At 43.3% G+C, this 18,933-nt stretch overlaps 1 protein-coding gene across 1 annotated transcript in view; it reads right to left on the minus strand.

Annotated features, from left to right (window-relative positions):
* RNLS (renalase, FAD dependent amine oxidase) overlaps positions 1-18,933 on the minus strand; it is a 290,569-nt gene that overhangs the window by 164,788 nt on the left and 106,848 nt on the right.

The following is an 18,933-nucleotide window of genomic DNA, read 5'->3' on the forward strand; positions in this document are numbered from 1 at the left end:
TGTGTGGGCGGGAGACGTGCTTACTCCGTATCAAACACTGTTCCAAACGCTAGGATAGGTAGAAGTTAATCCCTCTGCTGTTTCTCCCTTCCGTCTTTCGACACATACATTCTGTTCTCCGTAATGCTCGAGCTGGGAAGCTAACGTCAAAAATACAAACACGGTAAGACACAGACCTAGGAAGAGACTAAATGCTGGGACTCAAATGTCACCAAAAGAGAGATCCAGAGCCGAGGGCAAAGTTGTCAGAGAAGTCCATCCAACTCTGGGCTGAAGTTATCTCCAGATAGTGACCTGCTCTCACACTCTGGTGGAGGTGCTAATGAGAGTTGAAACTGGTAGGAGGCAAGAGGAAGACAAGCAAAGGAGGTGGATGATAAACCCTAAATAAATCGAGGTGGCTGTTCCTAATTCCACCCTCCCACGGGACACTTTGTACAGCTTTATGCTTTGCAAAGCGTCAATGTAACATTGGTGGAGAACCCTTCTGAGGGATTTTTATTACTTCCTCTGCTAAAAATGGATCCAGTTTAACATCTCCAAAACATGTGATAGTAGCCATATCTGCATGGAGCACATTTAGTGACCATTACTATCACTACACTTAATCGTTTGCGACACTAAAAAATCTCACGAGTGTTGCAAGCGACTTAAGCATAATAATTATAATGATATTTATTAAAACTTTACTATGTGCCAGTTAATAGAAGTAGAAGCAGTGGCATTTATTAAGTATTCAGTGGGTGGAATACAGTAGCCATTGGACATTAATGCTTGAGAAGTGAGGTGTTAAAGGGATAGAGGGGGACAAGGTGGGCATAAAGTGCTTTTAGCCCAAGGCAGTATGACCTTGTGGAAAGAGCACTGGCCTGGGTGTCAGAAGACCTGGGTACCCTGCCTTTTGCCTGCTGTATGACCCTGGGTCAGTCAATTAACTTCTCTGTGCCTCAGTTTTCTCAGCTGCAAAATGGGGATTGAATATCTGCTCTCCCTCCTACTTGGACTGCACATCCATGTGGGGCAGGGACTGTGATCGACAAGATCAAATTATATAAGAAGTACCACAGTAATCCTCCTCCTCTTCCTCCTCCCCACCCCTTCTCCTCATTCTCATTCATACCCCAGCATTTAGAACATTGCTTGATACATAGTGAGTGCTTAACAGATATTACAATTATGATAACAATGATAATAATAATAGGGATGAGAGGGGATAGGGTCATTGTCATGCTCTGTGGTCAATTGAGAGATGAGGTGTGTGTCTTCCCCTTGAGATCCAGCAGGGCGTGGATTGGGGGAGTGCGGTAACAGAGTGGTGAGGAGGTGGTGAGGAAACTGTAAATTCACCCAGATGGTCTCAATTTTGTCAACAAAGTAGCTGGCAAGATCTTCAAGGGTTAGTCTATATTTCACTCTGCTGCCCAGATCATTTTCCTACAGAAATGTTCAGGCCATGTTTCCCCACTCCTCAAGAAACTCCAGTGTTTACCCATCCACCTCCGCATCAAAGAAAAACTCCTCAGCATTGGCTTGAAAGCGCTCGATCGATATGGCCCCTCCTACTTCATCTCGCTACCCTCCTACTACAACCCAGCCCGCACACTTCGCTCCTCTAATTCTAACCTTCTCACTGTACCTCGATCTTGTCTATCTCGCCGCCAACTTCTCGCCCTCATCCCGCCTCTGGCCTGGAGCGCCCTCCCTCCTCATAGCCGACAGACAATCAGTCTCCCCACCTTCGAAAGTCCTCCAACAGGTTTTCCCCGACTTATCCCTCCTTTCCTCTTCTCCCGCTCCCTTCTGTGTCGACCTGACTCCCTCCCCTTATTCATCCCCCAACCAGTCCCACAGCACTTAACATCTGTAATTTATTTATATTAATGTCTGTTTCCCCTCTCAAAACTGTAGGCTCTTTATGGGCAGGGAATGTATCTGTTTATTGTTATATTGTACTCTCCCAAGTGCTTAGTACAATGTTTTGCTCACAGTAGGCTCTCCACAAATATGACTGAATGACTGATAATATGCGCAAGACACTATACTAAGCGCTTGGAATGAATAGTGTGGTGGGAGAGTAGCTTGGCTAGCAGAAAGAGTTTAGGCCTGGAAGTAAGAGGACTTGGGTTCTAATCCCTGATCTGCCACTTGCCTACTGTGTGCTTGAGCAAGTCACTTCACTTCTCTGTGACTCAGTTTCCTCGTCTGTAAAATGTGGATTCAGAACTGGTTCTCCCACCTACTTAGACTGTGAGCCCCATATGAGACAAGGACTGTGTCCAACCGGATTATCTTCTATCTATTCCAGTGCTTAGAAACCTCCTTGGCACACAGTAGGTATTTAACACGTATTATTGTTGTTGTTATTATTATCTTTCATTATTATTATGTGGTTGGGGAACCAGGGGCTGTGCTAAGTGCTGGGAGGGGCACAAGATAATCAGATCAGAGGCAGCCCTTCCCCCCTCCCAGAATATGGAGGCCATCCATCCAGATTTGTTCCAGACAGCCTGGTTTTCAACTGACCTAACCCCTGTTTAGAACCAATGTGAAACTGGACACCTACATCCAGTTTTTAAATTTTCAGAGCTGAGCTTCCTTTCACCACAGCTCCTGTTTCCAAGTTCTGCAACGGTGACCTACGGTTCACATGGACCGCTGAGGAGAACGCAGTGGCTCTGGACCAAGAGGGGAGGTTAGGAGGTCTCTCAGAAAAACGAAGACCACCAGGCCCATCTCCACAAACTGGCACACGATGCCATGATGCTGTTGACTGGCTTAATACGTGGGAGATCATATTCCTCTCTTTGTCCAGATTTTATGAGGTCCGATGCAAGGGGCTCACAGATCCTAGAGGTGGGCAGAGCAGCTGTCTTAGTCCCATTTTACAGATGGGGAAACTGAGGCCCAGAGAGGTGAAATGACTTGACCAAGACCATACAGGTCAGTGGCAGAGCTGGGACTAGCACTCAGATCTCCTGGCTCCTAGCTTCATGCTCTTCCCACTAGACCAAGCTGCCTCTCTGTCATGTTGCTTCCATTAATCATATTCATGGTAGGCAACTCATTAGTCTCGAAATGTTAGGGAAATTTGGTCCTAATGCTTTTTTTGTGTAATTTGGCTCACTAGGTCTCAGAAATATTTCCTGGGGCTGATGTGGACAGGGAGCTTTCTCCATGATGCAACATCCTTCTGCATGCTTTCTTAATTAGCCCAAGATGAAGTCCATGGTTCCGGTAGCTCTCTACAATTCCCTTTTCAGTCAGATTCCAGCCTGGAGTGCAGGGATGGTCTGGAGACTTCCACGAGGCTGAGGGTGGGGAGAGAAGCCCTCAGGAGGTCTGTCAGTCTCCTACACGGATGTCAGGGAACACCGGGCGGACACAGAATAGAAACGATGGACCCAGCACAGAATTCCCAACCAATAATCTTCTCTGCCCAGCGGCATCCCCACTAACATTAAGCTGACACTTCCTTTCCCAGTGAAGGGACAGGGACTGTGTCTGAACCGATTAACCTGCATCTATCTCAGCGCTTAGAGGATTACTTGACACAGGATAAAGGCTTAACAAATTTAATGATAGTAATGATAATATGCCTAGATCAGGAAGGTCATTATTCCTGTATTAAGTGTTACCGAGAAGAAAGGAAGAGCACCAGACTCAGGCTTGAGGAAGTTTTGCTTCCTTTGGCTGAACACTTTACCAAGAGAAGGTCACCTGGTTCAGGTGCTTCTATCTGGGTAGGTCTGAACCTTCTCGTAAATCGTTCTGGGCTCCGATAGAGTCGAAGGGATTGTAGATGCTCTGAAATGCTCTGGAAAAGTATTGCTTATTTCTCTGAGAAGAGGAAATACCCTTCTGGTGGAATAACAAAAATGTTTCCAAGTAACATCCTGGCAAATGGGATGGCCAAATCCATGTTCAAAACTGTGTTGGATTTTATAGCTAATATAAGTGGTGGACCTGTTTGCACTTCGTTCATTCAGTTGTATTTACTGAGAGCCTACTGCGTGCTTACTCTGTGCCGTGCTCCGATGGGATTCTTAGACACAAATGTGATGTTCGATCAATTTTCACTCAATTGGAACACAACTTCTCACAGATCTTCTCCTCCATGCACATAAAGTCAGACCAAATCTCGTTATTCCTGCATTCTTGCTCGTCTTGGGCAACAACAAAGAAGTAGGTTTGTGAAGATGATAATAACTATAATGATAATTATATTTATTACGGTTGCAGAATTTGTTAAGCTCTTTCTATGTGCCAAGCGTGGTCCTAAGCGCTAGGGTAGATACAAGATAATCGGGTTGGACGTAATCCATATCCCCCACGGGGCTAACTGTTTATGTAGGAGGGAGAACAGGTACTAAATGTCCATTTTACTGATGAGGAAGCTGAGGCCCAGAGAAGATAAATGTCTTGCCCAAGGCCACACAGCAGACAAGCACTTGTGTATATTTGTACATATTTATTACTCTATTTTATTAATGATGTATAGATATCTATGATTCTATTGATCTATTTTGATGGTCTTGATACCTATCTACTTGTTTTGTTTTGTTGCTTGCCCCCCACTTCTAGACTGTGAGCCCATTGGTGGGTAGGGATTGTCTCTATCTGTTGCCGAATTGTACTTTCCAAGGGCTTAGTACAGTGCTCTGCATATGGTAAGCGCTCAATAAATATGACTGACTGACTGAATGAATGAATGAATGACAACTCAGTTGCTCTGACTCCAAGGCCCCTTTTCTTTCAATTACGCCAAAAAATGGTTTAGCGTGGTGAGATATCCTCTTCATTGTTCCTCCCCGTCGTCGCAGGAAGCCAAAAGAGCTCTGGCCTGCTACTCCCTACTGTGTCTCCCCCGTTCAGTCCCCCATCACACCATGGTGGGATAACCACCAGTTGGCTTCTGGAATCACCTTGGGGGTCTTGGCACCAAACATCAGAGTCCCGGTTTCTGATGTTCTCAGAAACGTCTTTGAGATCGTTCAGCAGTTTACTTGGCACAGGACATTTTATTAATTTTATTTTACGGTATTTGTTAAGCGCTTTACTACATACCAGGCGTTCTGCACTCGTGTATCCCTTTGGCTCCTAAGCTGCCCAGCCTATGGTCTTAGCCACGTGGGATAAGAAGGACACCATTATAAGTAGTATAAAAAGTAAAAACATTTCCACCACTTGTCTGTTGTGTGCCCTTGGGCAAGTCACTTAACTTCTCTGTGTTCCAGTTCCCTCATCTGTAAAACGGAAATTAAGACTGTGATCCCTATGTGGGACAGGAACCGTGTCCAACCAGATTATCCTGTATCTACCCCAGCACTTGGAACAGTGCTTGGCACATAATAAGGGTCTAACAAATGACATAATTTGTATTATTAATGAAATAGCTCCCACTGAATTGTAATCAATCATTTTATTGTGTGTTTACTGTGTGCAAAGCATGGTACTCAGCACTTGGGAGAGTACAACAGAGTTGATAGACACATGCCCTGCCCACAGTGAGCTTCCAGTGTAGAAGGGGGAGACGGACCTTAGTATAAATGAATAAATAAATAAATAAATTACAGACATGTACAAGAGTGCTATGGGGCTGAGGGAGGGGTGAATAAAGGGTTCATAATCAAATGCAAGGACAATGCAGAAGGGAGTGGAAGAAGAGGAAATGAGGGTTTAGTCAGGGAAGGCTTCCTGGAAGAGATGCGCTTTTAATAAGGTTTTGGCCCGGTAAGGGCCTAGAGGGCAGTGGCCACGTCTTTCACTTCTATCGTGGCATGCCGAGTGCGTAGCACGGTGCTCGGCACTTAATTAATGCTATTGATCGATTGATAAATGCCAGTACCGTGAAAAATGGCGGGGCTATTAGAAGAGGAGGGAAATGGAGCAAACTTGACGTCTGAAAAATAAGTCATCTGTTGAGGAATCTCAGTTTGTGACTAAACATCTCAGAAGACTGTTCTCTATAATGGCAACATCTGGAAAAAGAATTCCCCCTTTGCTGGAGCTTCCGGTATCTATTCCTTGGATACTTCATAATGACTTCTAAATTTGACATTTGGAGCTCTGCCTGGGCTGTTGAATGTACTGTAAGTAGGTTAGTTTCCCACACCTACCCTGAGAATTAGCGTTAACGTTCAATGTCAGAAAGCTTCTCCTACACATCTGCACCTTACCTTGACAGCGGGGCAAGCCAGACAGTGCTTTCCCTGACCTACCTACAGAAAATTAACAACCGCTTCCCAGGTTTTTCTAAATCCTCCACAACTAGTATCCACATAAAGAACTGAATTATAAAATGTGATCTCTTTTCTCATGACCCAACTGAAAAATATTCCTTGCTGGAAACAGGAAGAAACTCGACATTTGTAGGATTTCTATGGAGGCTCTGCAGAGGAATACTGGAATAACCACCATCTGGCCTCTATTTTGCAGTACGGTACTAAAAGTAAGAGTGTTGTCCCCATAGACTGAGAAAATCTGCCTAATTTTAAGTTTTCCTATCTAGATGCCAGCTAACTCTTTGCCCCGATTGCTGGTTTCATTCTATTTATTTATATATCTATAATTCTATTTATTTATATTGACGCTATTGATGCCTGTCTGCTTGTTTTGTTTTGTTTTGTTTTGTTGTCTGTCCCCCCCCTTCTAGACTGTGAGCCCTTTGTTGGATAGGGGTTGTCTCTGTTGCCGAACCATACTTTCCAAGTGCTTAGTACAGTGCTCTGCACACCGTAAGCGCTCAATAAATACGATCGAATGAATGAATGAATCCAGAGCCCAAAGTTGTCACCGTCATCGCCGTCATCATCATCCTCAATGTATTTCATTCAATCGTATTTATTGAGCGCTTACTGTGTGCAGAGCACTGTACTAAGCTCTTGGAAAGTACAATTCAGCAACAAGTAGAGACAATCCCTGCCGCCAACGGGCTCACGGTCTAGAAGGGGGGAGACAGGCAACGAAACAAGTAAATAGGCATCAATAGTATCAATATAAATAAATAGAATTATAGATATATGCACATCATTAATATAAAGAAATAGAATTAGAAAATTTGTACATATATACATATGTATATATACATATAAGTGCAGTAGGGGGAGGGGGAGGTACAGCAAAGGGAGCGATGCGGCGTGAGGGAGAGCGTTTACCGTGTGCAGAGCACTGTAAACTCATTGTGGGCAGGGAATGTGTCTACCAATTCTGTTCTACTCTCCCAAGAGTTTAGCACATTACTCAGCACATGGTAAGTGCTCAATAAATACGATGGATTGACTGTACTGAGCATTTGGTAGAGTACAGCACCACTGAGTTGGCAGACACAATCCCTACCCACAACAAGCTTATCATTCATCAGGCTCTTTGCAAGCCCTGGAGTTCATATGTAGAATCCAGAGTCATTTATTAATATTCATGTCTATCTCTCCATCTAGACTGGAAGCTCACTGTTGGCAGGGAACCAGGCTGTGAGCCCCACGTGGGACAGGGACTGTGTCCAATCTAATCTGCTCGCATCCTTCCCAGTGGTTAGTACGATGCTTGGCGTATAGAAAGTGCCCAACAAATATCACAGCTATCAATTATTAGGATTCACTCTTGCATTGTACTCAAGGGTTCAGGACAGTGCTTTGCACAAAGGAAGCACTAAATAAATATCACCGACTGATTAATCGATCGATCCATCTTGTAGCACATCACCGATCAACTGTACTCTGAAGACGCTGAGAGATCTACAGAGATTCTCACTCTAATAATAATAATGATGATGACGATGGCATTTGTTAAGCCCTTACTACGTCCCAAGCACTGTTTTAAGCACTGGGGTTGATACAAGGTCATCAGGTTGTCCCATGTGAGGCTCACAGACTCAATCCCCATTTTACAGATGAGGTAACTGATGCACAGAGAAGTGAAGTGACTTGTCCAAACTCACACAGCTGACGAGTGGAGGAGTCGGGATTAGAACCCACGACCTCTGACTGCCAAGCCCTTGTGGTCTTTCCACTAGCCAAGCTAAGATCCCGTCTTAGATTGTGAGCTCCCTGGGGGACCATGTCTAATTCCCATCTGTGTATTCTCTCCCAGAGTTTGCTGCACACGGTGAATGCTTAATAAAGATTATTACTATTACTCCTGATCAGAAACCCAGAGAGTAAGAACGGACTTCTTGACCAGCAGAGGTGTCCTTCGTAGGCTACAGGCCTGACCGGTTCGCTTTACATAAACCCCAAGCAACGAGCCCACATGGTAACATCTCAGCACCTCTGGGCCCCTAAAGGACAGAGGAGTCTTGTACATCACCTTCTCTTTAAGTCTTTGAAAGATGGTGGGATGCTGAGTATCAACAGAGCTCCCTGAAAGGACCTGAAATACGGCGTTGGTTCAGGACCCTGGGCGATAAAGGTGATTGATAATTGTGGTGTTTGTTAAGGGCATTTGCCAAACCCTGCACTAAGTGCTGGGGTTGATACAAGAAAACCAAGCTGGATCCAGTCCCTGTCCCACATGGGGCTCACCGTCTACATGGGAGGGAGAACAGGCACTTAATCCCCGAGAAGCAGCATGGCATAGCGGACAGAGCCCGGGCCTAGGAGTTGGGTTCTAATACTGGCTTTGCTAGTTGTCTGCTGTGTGACCTTGTGTAAATCACTTTGCTTCTCTGTGCCTCAGTTCCCTCATCTGGAAAATGGGGATTGAGATTGTGAGCCCCATGTGGGACAAGGACTGTGACCAACCCGATTTTCTTGTATCCACCCCAGCGGTTAGTATAGTGCCTGGCACACAGTAAGTGCTTAAGCAATACCAGAATTGTTTTTATTATTTTATGGAAGAGGAAACCGAGACACTGAGAAGTTAAGTGACTCGCCCAAGGTCACGCAGCCCTTCTTTAAGCGGCTGAGTCGGGATTATAACCCAGGTCCTCTGATCGCTAGGCACGCTGTTTCTCATTCATTCGTTCATTCATTCATTCAGTCGTATTTATTGAGTGCTTCTCGTGTGCAGAGCACTGTACTAAGCCCTTGGAAAGTACAATTCGGCAACAAATCCCGCCCTGTGGGGCGGGATTGCTGAGTCTGGGCAAGGAGCGAAGCTCAGCTGAATTCAAATGAAGTCAGGAGACTTTAGATCATATTTGAGGACTCGTCGAGTGAGGGGATGGGCTATCTACCGGGCGGGAACTGTTTTGGTGCCATCTTTCTCGGAAAAAGTCCCCAGGGCGGTCACCAGATGACTTGCGAGGCCTGTTCATACTCTACGATGCCTCCTCCACCCCCAGAGTCACAGACCGCGTTTCAACGTGCTGTTCTTTAATTTCCTTTACTAGAGAGGAAATGCTAGGAGAGTTAATAACATCATCAACCATAAGCTTTTAAGGTTCTGTGTAAGGTTCACAATCCTAATAAAACTTATGAATCATGACTTGCAGTCTCAGCAGGTAAAATTACTGCCATCAGAATCACCACCCAATGGTCAGGCTGTGCGCAAGAATAATTACGCATGTTTACGGTTAGCCATCAGTCACCTCCAGAAGGTGCAAGATGAAATATGAAATCTAATTAAATGTGAAAGGCTCGCTAGAATGCCTCCCTTCCCAAAACACAAATATCAATGTGGATCATTTTTTAGGAATTTTTGTGAATTGATCCTAAAACGCAAAACGGTAAGTTGTTCTTAATGAAATCTTAAAAGAGGTGTCCAGTGTTCAGCAGACGAAAATCAATAAAATGAGTGCTGGGGTGGGCTGGCATTAACATAAGTATTGAACCTTTCATTTTACAATCATCTGTTCTTGAGAAAATTCTACTACCCTTCACAAGACCTGTTCTCCTTATTTAGAGTACATAATTTATAGCTGACTTTCTTCCTCGGCTTTTATTAAAGACATTTTTAGCTGTCCCAAGTGAGTTGCTAACATCTGCACTGATGAAAGAATTGTAAAAAGTGAAACTCACAAAGGATTACCACTATCAGATTTTTAAAAGAGCAGCAATACATTATAATTTGATGTACTTATAGCTTTTGAAGTACCATCCAATGTAAACTTCAAAAGATGATAATGAATATTTAATTCCAATGCTACAGATTTTAAAAAGTTTAAAATTAAGGACCAGTAGGAGATTATAAAGACTATTCTGGGGCCAGCTTTCAACGGATTACTAGCATGCGGCTTCGCTGCACAACCCCATTTTTGTGCTGTGGGTGAAATCAAATACCCCCAAAATGGTTTCTTACCCCGAAAGGGGTGCAAAACGGGCTGTTTGGATTGGAATTATCCAGTGACAAGTGGAAATTACAGCTGGCTGAATGGTCACCTCCTTAAAGTGTCAATCTTAATCTTGAATGGGCTCTGAGTTACTCTATTATTTAGTTGTGACATTAAGGAGTCCCATATCTTATGCTCTGTTACCCTCTGTGCGTCTATGGCGCCAGTAAAAGCAGTAAGCACCACCTGTAAAGAAATTTTTTTTATTAAGACATTTGTTCAGCGTTTAGTTCACCGAACTAAGGGCTGGGGTAGATACAAGCTAATCAGGTTGGACAAAGTAGATGTCTCACATGGGACTCACAGTCTTAATCTCTATTTTACCAATGAGGTAACTGAGGCCCGAAGAAGTGAAGTGACTTGCCCACGGTCACACAGAAGACAAATGGCGGAGCTGCGATTAGAACCCAGGTCCTACTGGCTCCCGGACCCGTGCGCTGCTTCTCTAGAAATTGTGCTAACCCCAGTGGAGTGCGGGAGGAGGATTCAGAGTTTATCTGATAAACTCTCTTCTCTCATGTTGAAGCCCTCCCAGACATCCAGCCTATGGCAAAAATCTCCCTCGTGCTCCTCCTCTTTTGTCAAAACCCTTCAGAGCTCTCCCACTCAGTCCTCATCCGTCCCCAGTCACCTAATTCTGCACTTTATCTTGGGTTCACAGTAGTAGGTAATGGTGGATAAAATCTTATGACTTCCAACACCAATTACCCCAAACCACTTTCTTCTCAGTATCTGTCCGTCTCCCCCGATTAGACTGTAAGCCCGTCAAAGGGCAGGCACTGTCTCTATCTGTTACCGATTTGTACATTCCAAGCGCTTAGTATAGTGCTCTGCACGTAGCGCTCAATAAACACTACTGAATTTGGTACAGTGTCCTCGCACTACACGTGGCAATAATAGTAAAAAAAAAAAAGAACTGTGGTATTTATTGAGCCCTTACTATATGCCAAGCACTGTACTCTGGGATTGATACAAGATAATCAGGTCCCACATGGGGCTCACATTCTAAGAAGAGAGAATGGGTATTGAAATATTGATGCCTGTTTACTTGTTTTGAGAACAGTGCTCGGTGCTTAGAAGAGTGCTTGGTACATAGTAAGCGCTTAACAAATACCATCATCATTATTATATCTGTCTCCCCCCTTCTAGACTGTAAGCCTGGAGCGGGCGAGGATCGTCTCTCTTTATTGCTGAATTGTACTTTCCAAGCACTTAGTAGAGTGCTCTGCACACAGTAAGTGCTCAGTAAATACGATTGAATGAGTGAGTGAACTGAGGGAAGTGAGCCACAGAGAAGTTAAGTGACTTGTCCAAGGTCACCCAGCAGGCGAGTGGCAGAGTCGGAATTGGAACCCAGGACGTCTAACTCCCAGGCTCGTGCTTTTTCCATTAGGCCATGCCACTAGGAGGACTGGACAAAAGGTAAAATGTTAGGAGGCAGCATGACCTAGTAGAAAGAGTATGGGTTTGGGTCAGGCAGGCCAGGTTCAACTCCCGGCTTTACCACGGGCTTGCACCTGATCTTTGGCAAGTAATTTAACATCTCTGAGCTTCGGCTGCCTCACCTGTAAAATGGGGATAAGGTAAACTGTGAAGTCCACATAGGACAGGGAGTGCGTCCAACCGCATAACCGTGTACCTACCCAGTGCTTAAAGTAAATGGTTAATAAATGTCATAATGATGATAAATGGGAGAAGCTGTCCGACTACCTAAGAGACCAAAAAAAAATTAAAAGTCTGGGTAAAAAGGTAAAGGAATTGGGATTTCTGGGCCTGGAAAAACAGGCTCAGGGGAGACAATTAGTCTCAAATATAAATTCAGGAGTTGATGAGTTGGGAGATGGTGAATGACCAGCTGTTGCTCTGCTCAGTGGAGATGGAGTGAGGGAAAAATAGGCTACAAAGGAAAAAAGAAGTTCAAGTTCAATACGAAGAAGAACTTGTTTACAGTGGCAAGTGTCTGCAGGATTTTCCTGTCCATGTAGGTCTTTTAGAAATGGCTAGACACCATGTGTCAGGATGGAATACGTTCATGCTAGTGGACTGGATGATCTCTCAAAAAGCACAGGAAAACTTTCCAAATTCTCTTCTCCATTTCAAACACTTCCCTAGGATGTTGGCAGCAGCAAAATACTCTAAACAAGAATAAGAATAATTGTGGTATTTGTTCTGCACCTACTATAATCCCAATACTATACAAAGCCCTAGGGTAGAAATAAGATAATCAGGTCAGACGACACCTGACCCCGCCCCACAAGGGGCTCACAGTCTAAATAGAAGGAAATAGGATTTACTCCCCATTTTACAGACGAGGAAACCGATTCACAGAGAAGTGAAGTGACTTGCCCAAGGACATACAGCAGCCAAGTGGCGGAGCTGGGATTAGAACCTAGGTTCTCTGGCTCCCAGGCCCACCCTTCTTTCCACTAAGCCACGCCACTTAACCAAGTAAGCATTTACAGGACAATCGGAAGGGTTTTCTTCAAAGATATTCAACAGAATCAATGGCAACTTACAGTCCAAGAGTTGAGTAAGATGAATCGCTTTTCAAAACGGATAAATCCTAAAGTATTAAAAAGTGTTTTTAATAAAATGAACCAGATGAGCGGAAATATCCTGGTTGGGCAGAAATGACAGAATGGCACGGAAAGCATGTAGAATTAGCAACAGTGTGATAACCAAGTCTTTGGGGCCAGAACCGGGCACAATACAGGAAAAGTCACGCGTCTGCAGCTGGAGTAGCTTTGTCACATCATGGAGCTGGGCCTGCCACAGAAACTGCCCACAGTTTCTGCTCAAATATGATCAATGTTACTACAAATTGGAGAAGAAACCCTGAGACTGGAACTTTTGAATTTTGTCCACCCTAGTTTTCTTGTATAATAATGTTGGTATTTGTTAAGCGCTTACTATGTGCAGAGCACTGTTCTAAGCGCTGGGGTAGACACAGGGGAATCAGCTTGTCCCACGTGGGGCTCAGTCTTCATCCCCATTTTACAGATGAGGTAACTGAGGCACAGAGAAATGAAGTGACTTGCCCACAGTCACACAGCTGACAAGTGGCAGAGCCGGGATTCGAACCTATGACTTCTGACTCCCAAGCCTGTGCTCTTTCCACTGAGCCATGCTGCTTCTCTCTACTCCAGCCTGCCTCTCAGTAAGCGCTTAACGAAACCATAACTATTATTGTTATTCAAGCCTTCATCACTGTACACAAGATGAGAAATCTTCAAAATACATCTGCGGTTTAGACGTGGAGTGTCGGAAAGTGTGCGTTTTCCCTCTTAACGGAAAGTCATAAACACCGATCTGATGCCTGTCTACTCGTTTTGTTGTGTTGTCTGTCTCCCCCTTCTAGGCTGTGAGCCTGTTGTTGGGTAGTGATTGTCTCTGTTAGCAAATTGCACTTTCCAAGTGCTTAGTACAGTGCTCTGCACACAGTAAGCGCTCAGTAAAGACGACCGAATGAATGAATGAATGCTCATTTTCACCATCATGCAACTGCATTTTCTTTAGAGTTTGACACAATTCTGGTAATTTAGAGAAAAAAAAATCTGAGCAGAATCTTAAAACTAACTTCTTTGGAAAAGTTCGTAGAAATGCTTCAGTAATTTTTATTTTTTTAGGCTTCCATTTCCAAGTTGAATACAGAGATCTCATTAATAACATCAATTTAAAAATGTAATTGATTTAACAAGCCATCTCAAAATAAAGAATTCCCCAATGCCCTAATCTCTAAAATGCTCAGCTTTGAAACAACATGTATATTTAACTGCTGTGTAATTAAATGATCAAAGTCCACAACTTTATGCAATCTACTAAGAATGTGGATTCCTAAAGCACAGAAATGGGCAGGAATAATATAGCATTGATAAGGGAAAATTTAAGATGTCTTTTCCCTACCCTGAATTTCCAATTACATATATGTAGTGTGGAACAGGTGCACTAATACAAATCCTGTTTTCTTGCTTCACTGGTATTAAAGGGATTTACGAATCTGAGGGAAGTGAATTTCCCCCAGATTGACTTTACCTATTACTATTGATAACAATAATAACAATGATAATTATATTTGTTAAGTGCTTACTATGTGTGAATCACCGCATGAATGACCGTACTCAGTGCCGGAGAAGATATAAGATAATCGGGTCAGACGCAGTCGCTGTCCCACATGGGGATCAAGGTCTAAGTGTGAAGAGGAACAGGTATTGAATCCCTATTTTTGAATTTCTGAATATTGAATCCTTATTTTTGAACAGGTATCGAATTCCCTATTTTCCACCATTACCGCGTACTCTATCCTTGCCCGGCCTCAACTTCTTGACATTAGGGGGCTTGCGAGGCGAGGTGACAGAGGGCCCAGGGTGGGCTAGCTTTACTTGGTTTGAATGAAAGAGATGTCAAAGGTATAAGGATGGAAGTACTGAGGCAGAAAAAGGTGATCGTCTCAGGCAGGAGGGTGAAATCGGAAGCTCAGGCGTCGTCCTCACGCTGAAAGAGGCTGGGCCTAATGAGCTCGTTGTGGGCAGGGATTGTCACTTTATTGTTGTCTTGTTCTTTCCCAAGCTCTTAGCACACCGCTCTGCACACGGTGAGAGCTTCATAAATACGTCGGAATGAAAGAGCATGGATCCGGGAGTCAGACGACCTGGTTCTAATCCCAGCTCTGCCAGCCGCCTGCTGGGTGACCTTGGGCAAGTCATTTAACTTCTCTGAGCCTCAGTTTCCTCAACTGTAGAATGGGGATTCACTTCCTGTTCTCCCTCCTCCGTAGACTGTGAGCCCCCTGTGCGACAGGGACTGCGATTGACCTGATTAACTTGTATCCCCGGTGCTTAGAACGGTGTTTGACACACAGTTAGTGCTTATCAAATTCCAGAAATAAATAGTAATCAAAATATCCTACAGGACACAGGAGTCCCTGGCTTCCTGCCTCCGCACTCCCATTCGAGACTGCCACAAAAGGAAGAGTCCTTGCTGTCTGGATTAGAGGAAGGCCGAGATTTAACACAAGGACAAAAGACGAAACGCAGAGGGAAGAGAAGCAGAGCATGTTAATAAAAAGAAGGAATGGGTTACCTGCATGGGAGTAAAGAAACTCCTTCATGGGAAATTCAGAGAGGGCAGAGGGACAAAGAGAATGATAATGTGATTTTCCTTTATGTGAAGAGGGAGAATCTAAGCCATTATTCTCCAGTTAACACAAACTCACAAGAGCCTGCTCAATAATAATAATAGTGAAGGAATTAATTAAGCACTTACTACGTGTCAAGCACTGTTCTCAGCACTGGTAAAAAGATAATCACATGATGAGAAATTTGGGTTCTAATATTAAAAAAATATATATTCCAGTGAACTATACACACAGACTTAAATTTTATAAAATTTGCCATTTTGATGAACCAGGTTTTTCCATCTAAAATCATATGGGTTCGAGATTCAATCTCCCTGAGCCTATTTTTGATTCTACAATCCTAGCCTCAAGGAACCTTTTCTAGCATTTAGCAAAGCAGCAGTTGTGGAGGGGGGAGGTGGTTGTTGATGATGATGATGATGGTGATGAATAATTCAAATTTCAATCTGGCTCTATCATGGTCATCATTTTACCAACAACAAAAAAAAGAACTTGTCATGTGGGAAACAACGTGGCCTAGAGGAAAGAGCATGGCCTGGGAGTCAGAGGACCTGGGTTCCAATCCCAGCTCCACCACTTGTCTGCTGTGTGACCTTGGGCAAGTTGCTTAATCTCTGTGCCTCAAATGCTTTGCCTGAAAATGGGGCTAGTAAACCTACGGGGGACACGGATTCACTGTGTCAAAAATGATTAGTTTGGATCTATCCCAATGCTTAGTGCAGAGCCTGGCACATTGTAAGCACTTAACAAATACCATAAAAACAAAATATGCACTACAGTGAAGTTACTCTGCTGAAATTATTTTTAAATCAAAACATTTCCAGTTTCGATCTATCGAGGGTGTTTTTTTCCAGGTCTGAATTTCCCATGCTGGGCCACTATATGCCTATATTCACTTCTTCTTGAGAGATCTCTCTCCCTGAAAGTGAGATTTATCACTTTGGCCATACTGAATGGAGTTTTTGAGATTTTTTTTTTATAAAATATGATGTGATCTACAGTCTCTGAGAGTGCACCACTGGATATGCATTTCATCTCCGATAAGATATTGAGCTTATTGAGGTCAAATCCATAGACAAACAGGAACAAATCTTGCTTGTTTCCCCTCCCAGATTTTGTGAAAGTCTCTCTGAATTCATCCATCATTAAGTCACTCCATCCATCACTGAACAAAACCACCTAAGACCTCACTTTTACTCCAAAATTTGACTGCAACCTTATCTCCTTTTCCAGTCCATACTACAGTACTGAAAGTTTTGTGTTTTTTTTAAACCTGACTTGGAGGCTACATGGTTAATTTCCCTGACAGACTATAAAATCCCCAAGCTGGGAATGGTGAAAGCTGTTAATCAGAGAGATAACCTTTGAAAGCCTCCCTCCTTTCAGGAAGATGGTTGCTAGTTAAACATGAACATCTGGGAAGCCATTATGAATTCATTGTACATAACCCTACTGCCCTTCGCATAGAGCTCCCTTTTATTACAAACAGACTAGAGATAATCAGGAAAGAATAAAAACATCAACTGTTTTTTTAACCATGCACTTATTTGATGCACCATTTATTGTAGAAATCAGCATTGCCCTTGAACGACTATAACGGTGGCTATAAAATGGAGATAATGATACCTACTTGGGGACATATCTGATAGGTTTAATGTTTCAAAGATGCTCTGAGAATTTAAATGTCTATGCATGTGCTAATTTTTATGATATTATCTCATGAGCTCATTTTGATCTCGGTCTTATGGTGTGCAAAATGTTTCTCTAGATAAAATTGGTTTTCACATCGAATAAATACATTTTTACAGGATACAATATGTTTTTGTCCCGAGGCATTCTGTATTGATATAGGATTTTTCATTAGAGTGATTGATCATTATTCCCAAATTTCAGCCCGTGGAGTTCTCAAACAGCACACTGAGAACTGGAACACCAATTTGTAGAAATAGAGACAATGAGAGTTGGAGGGATATGCTCAAAAGCTCACTCATTTCATTACCATGCCGTTTTAAAGACCTAAATTTCTTACTGTCGTCATCAAAATAATTTATTCAATACATACAGTGTGCAAAGCACTGTACTTAATGCTTAGGAGAGTACATGAGGCACAAAAGGCATAGTACCTGACCCATAAGGGTTTACAGTCTAAATGAAAGGAGAAAGCAGGGCTTAAATTATTTGCAAAGAGTAGGGAACAGGAGGAAGAACTAGGCTATAATAACAACATTAATATACCAGGATGAGGTAGCAGAATAAATAATCAAGCATTGTTTCCACAAGATGATGTGGGCCATGGTGTGTATTCTAGACTGTAGCAGGGAGAAAGAACAACGAGAGAACAGTGAGGAGGCTGAAACAGTAGTCTAACTGTGATATAACAAGAGCTTGAACCACAGTGGTGGTGGTTTGGGTGAAAGGAAGCGGGGGGAGTCAGGAAATGTGATGAAGGAAGAACAGGCAGGTTTTGGAAGTTGATGGGCTGTGAGAGGACGTTGTCAACATTGTGAGCTTTGGGGACTGGGAGGGTATCAATGTGATTTTCAGGGATGGGAATGTTAGGAGGAGTGGGTTTGGGAAAAAAGGTGAGAAATTCAGTGGAGATGCCCAGGAGGCATTTGGAGAGAGCTGGAGAGAGGTCAAAGTTAGGGGTCCACGTTTGGAAGCCATCCACTCAGAACTGAGCCTTAAAGATACGAGCGATCAATCGTATTTATTGAGGAGTTAATCTGTGCAGAGCACTGCACTAAGCAATTGGGAGAATACAATATAACAGAGTTGGTAGACATGTTCCCTTCCCACAATGAGTTTAAGGTCTAGAGGGGAGACAGACATTGGGACAGACATTGGTGAGCTCCTGGGGAATGAGTGAAATGGGTAGGGGAGCATCCACAGAAGCTTGTCATTTGCCCACAGTTAGGGGATAAGAGGTAGACGAGGAGCTAGAGAATGAGACTGAGAAGGAATGTTCAGAAAGCTAAGAAGAGAACTATCAGGTGAAGACCAGGTAATCGAAACCAAGGTTCGATAGCACTTCGAGTGGTCAACAGGCCAAGGAGAATTGAGACAGAGTAGGGCCCAGTGGCCCAGTGACTATTGGAGAAAATATCTGATGGTTGAAACTAGACAAACAGTCCATACTGAAAGCTTGTTGTGGGCAGGGAACGTCACTGTGGATTGTTGCAGTCTATTTTCCCAAGACCTTAGTACCGTGCTCTGACACAAGCGCTCAATAAATATGATTGAATGAATGAAAAGACCTCAGTGCTGTACTAAGTGGTGCTAATTTTTGTAAGATGATCTGCTAGGAATCTTAATTTTCTAAAAATAAAATTAGGACAGAATTTCTGCCTAAATGAAGTACGAAATTTCTACGTTCAAATTCATTTCCAAGGAACAGAAAGAAATATAGTTTCTCTTCAGCTATGCTAAATAAAACGGAGACTATTAGCCTTTAAAATTCATTTATGAATTTTCCCTTACCCAAATAAGTCATAAAATATTTTTAAAAGTTGGTCCATAATGCAAACCAGTC

The sequence above is a fragment of the Ornithorhynchus anatinus genome, chromosome 3 (genome assembly GCF_004115215.2).
Source record: "Ornithorhynchus anatinus isolate Pmale09 chromosome 3, mOrnAna1.pri.v4, whole genome shotgun sequence".
Lineage (NCBI taxonomy): Eukaryota > Metazoa > Chordata > Mammalia > Monotremata > Ornithorhynchidae > Ornithorhynchus > Ornithorhynchus anatinus.